Here is a 4373-nt window from a genome sequence, read left to right on the forward strand (position 1 = left end):
GGAGATGTAGGGGGGATACAGTGGCACTGTCCTACATTTTGTCTGCACAGGCATTGCACCAGAAATCTTTGAAAATAATATCAGATGCAACAGACAATTTTCTATTAATCAAGAAAAGCAAAGCACAAAATAAACAGCACATGTCCTGACCTTTTAGCGGCCAAATCATTCACCTATTTTAAATCTACAAGTAAATTTAGTTCTACAGATATAGAACAGCTGAAGTTACATATTTAAACCAGGCACATACACTGCAGCTTTTCCACATGCACAGCTCTACCGCAGGAACATTAACACCAGCCAGCAATAACCTTCTGTTCGTGCCTGGACAGATGCTCAGGTTCCACACTGATGTGCTTAATATTAATGATTAATAAATAAAAAAGACCGTTGACTAAAGACTACAAATGAACAGCAATCTTCAAATCCAGAACTCCAAACGAACTGTCCAATGTTCAGGAGGAGCTAAGGTCCATAGTGTTTTTGGGGGATAGGGGTTGAAGAGAAGCAGAACATATGATCAGGTTATTTACGATGATTGTAATCCCTTGTCTTTACAGGAAAAGTCAGAAAAACTAATCCAAATTCCTGATGAGTGTGAATTGAAAGCGGTTACTGAAGTTACTCTGGAGTCTGGTGTGAGGGCTGTTGCTCAGAATTTGAGTGGCCCTCATTTGATTTAGCTTTCTTCAGTTTCAGAGTGAAGTACAATAAATCAGATTAATGCCACTTAATTCTGAATATGACTATCTGCATAGAGTTTAATAGAATTTAACTAAATCTACTTTAAAAGATCATTCACATAAGGTTTCCTGAGTGTCCCCTTCAAGGAAAGACTTGCATCAATAGACTTAATGGGAATTATTCCTGGGTCATGCTGGCATGAGGTCAAAACTTCAGCACCATCATAAAAATAGCATAATCTTGCTTAGGTGTCTTTGTTCTGACAGCATTAACATCTGATCCAGAAATTAAGGGATACCTGCATCAGAAATTACTGCATGAAGTGAATTCTTAGTTATCAAAGAGGGATAAAACACTGAATAGACTGGTTTCTTCAGCTGAGATGGAGAACTGCCACAGATGGACCCCTGGGCAAGTCATTTACTGAAGGTGTAAACATGCATTGTTTTTGTAAGGCTGATATAATTTAGGCTGTTGTGCATATCTAGACAGTGCAGTTTCAAACCTGAATGCTGTTAGAGCCTTTATTAACTGCACCAAGGTGGTGGGAGCTGCAGTCCCTGTGACAGTAATTAGCAAACTTTAACTGAGTGGTAGCAGCATTGTGACACATATCCTAGACTAAATCAAAATGCCTATGCCAGTCAGTCCAGCATTTTGGGATAAAACAGGGGCAAGGTCTTGTTTTAAATGGGGCAAGTCAGACACTGAGCTTTGCTGACTTAAACAATGAGAATAGGTAGGTGCAGTTACACCCCAGAGCAAACAAGCACAGCTTTGAAAGCAAACATAAGACTGATGTTTTCCCATGTTAAAGAACTGCCTCTGACAGAGAACTCAGTACTTGTCCATTCACACAAAACAATCCCAGCCAAGATTCAATCCTTCCCTTCTCTCCCTACAACGGAACAAACTGCAGTGACAGCTCCATCCTGGCCCATTTCTCTAACAGGTTTGGACCCAGCCTCCAAAGCCAAATGCCCTCAGTGGCTCCACAGCTGAATTCTTGTTCTGGACTTTGCATTCTCCTCTCCAATAACATTAACTGTACAGCAGTTTAGAATGAAGACCTCAGCACAGAGACATATTAAATAACATCTCACTGTGCTAATTGCTCAGGTGGCTCCTTAGACTACCCAGTAAAGGCAGTGAAAAGGGACAGGCACCTCCAAGGGGCAGTTCTGAACAGGACACTCAGTGACTGTACCAGAGAGCAGAGTAGCCTTTTAGCTCAGACATCCAGGGTAGATGTCTAATGCAAGGCACTGAGAATATTTTGCTCAGCTTTACTTTTTAATTTTAGTGACCTGGTGCATAGACCAGTCTCCAAACCTGCCCAGCTGCCCTGACCCTTCTGCTCAGCTTCCACAGCCATCTTATATTGCTGCCTACTGCAAACAGCATCACAATGTGCAGGGCAGCATCTGGCTCCCTATGACCTTGGGTTTTGTCATATGCAGGAGCTGTTCCCTGTTGTTCAAGAGTGAATCACATCTTGTTGAGAGTATCATTATATCTTTTAATTGAACACTGCTCAGTAATCTATCCAACCAGAATCCCTGAGTCAAAATTTCTAGTGCTGATAGATAATGCAATGTATTTTGTACATAAAACCAGTGAGATACTAAGCAATCTGATAAGTACATGCACAGTCTGCTCTGGGAACTAGACACAGTTATAATTTAAGCTTTTAGAACATCAAATCCAGATTCCCAGCAATACTAAAATCTTCTTGATCTGAGTGAGGCTCACCAGTCACTGCTGCCTTCTACTGCATTTAGACAGATAATTAATCTTGATATTCAAAACCTTCCCAAACTCACATTTTAAAAATAGCAAAATGTATTTCTTTTGAAGCATGGGCTTGTTACAGCTATTTAGAAACCTCTTACTGAACTCAGATGGATCTTGAACCTCCCTTGGGGACGGTTTAGATGTCAGTGTTCATTCATTAACAGATTGGAAACTGTCCAGGACAATATTGCAAGAAAACACACGATGTCCAGGTTTTCTTTCTGTTTCCTCTTTGCTTAAACAGGACTCTCTGTGCAGTTCTCTAAAAAAAAAAAAAGAAAAAAAAAAAGAAAAAAAAAAAGAAAAAAAAAAAGAAAAAAAAAAAGAAAAAAAAAAAGAAAAAAAAAAAGAAAAAAAAAAAGAAAAAAAAAAAGAAAAAACAAAAGAAAGTTTAAACATGAGTAGCTCAAGGAATGCAGAGAAATCCAACCCAGTGTTAGCAATGCATATGCAGTGAAAATCTCACCTCATCCCAATTACATCACATATTCCTGCTCCTCTTCACTGACAGTAGACACAGAGTTCAGGCCAAAGCTTATGACCCCAACAGGTTTAATGCTGCCTTTCCCTGGATATTCTTTTGTGTAAGAAACAAACAAGTTCTCCTACAGAAGCAGGCAGCTGAAACAGCAATGGCCACCCTATGAAAGAAGGCAAAAGGGTCAACCTGGAGGAGAAGCTAATGCACTCAAGGTTTCTCCTAGCTGAAATGTTTGGCTTTGAAGATGCAGGGAGGAGGGCAGTGCTTGGAGCAGCTCCACAGTCCTATGGTCTGACTGGAGCAGCCTCCTCTCAAAACCAGGCAGAACCAGATGAAGTCTAGGAGAATGACCTTGAGAAAAAAAAGCTGGTGGAGTGCTTCTAGCTAAAGTGCTGGCTGAAAGGATTGAAATTGCATGCAGTGAAACTGACTCCTATCCCTCTTCTGTTCCCCAAGGAAACAGATTTTTGTACTTTCTTTGTCAATTAAAGGGCTGCATCAAAGTACCTGGGTGATCGGTTTTGCCTGCTATTAGAAACAATTTGCTGGGCCTAAAACTAAGTGCTTTGGTCAAAGACAGGGAATTAAAGCTCCATTCTTTTCATCATGGAAAGGCAACGACTTCATCCCTTTGACTGCAGCTGCACAGAGCTTGAAAAGGCAAGGATGCATGAAGTGTGATTGCTACGACTTAGGAAGGGCAGAACAGGGGACACGTGCTGTGAGGGCTGCTGACACTGCCCTCACCCTTCTCTTTATTTCCAGGGGGTGTAAAGCAGCTACCAAGTGAAACTAGGGATTTTGCACTGGTGAAAATGACTCCAGAAGACACAGCAATTAGGAGAATCAGTTGGTGTGTGCACACAGCCCTATCCATGTTTATATGCAATGAAGAAAACACAGATGTGACCTTTGTCAGCCAGTCAGTGCACTAATTACTGTGTCAGAGATGATAACTGTTCAACATGAAAATCTGACCTATATATACTAAAAAAGAGGAAAAGTCAGCAATTTACTGAAGTCTCTATTACACGGTTAACGATTATAAGCTGAAAAACTAGACCATACTGCAGGAAACTTGTAATTAAAAAGCATCAGTTATCATTTTCTCCTTGTAGGGGACATTAGCCAGGTCTGCTTTCACAGTCCTTTTTGGCATACAGATAGAATGTAGGGCTGTGTGATTCATCCTGTAACAGTCAGAAAGAAATCAAGTCAGTGGGAAAAGATCAGCTTCCAAAAAAAAATAAATAAAGAAGAGGAAAAAGAAAATAAGGATAGTTAAAAAAAAACATTTCAGCATTTCTTGTTTGACAAAGCTCAGGTGTGTGTCAGGGTTGTTTTCTAATAGGGCAGCTTTGCCTCCCTCCAGCAGTGACTAAACTGGATTTAAGCAGTGTACACAATGTCCTGA

Source organism: Chaetura pelagica, unplaced genomic scaffold (assembly GCF_000747805.2).
Source record: "Chaetura pelagica isolate M959 unplaced genomic scaffold, ChaPel_1.0 scaffold47, whole genome shotgun sequence".
Classification (NCBI taxonomy): Eukaryota; Metazoa; Chordata; class Aves; order Apodiformes; family Apodidae; genus Chaetura; species Chaetura pelagica.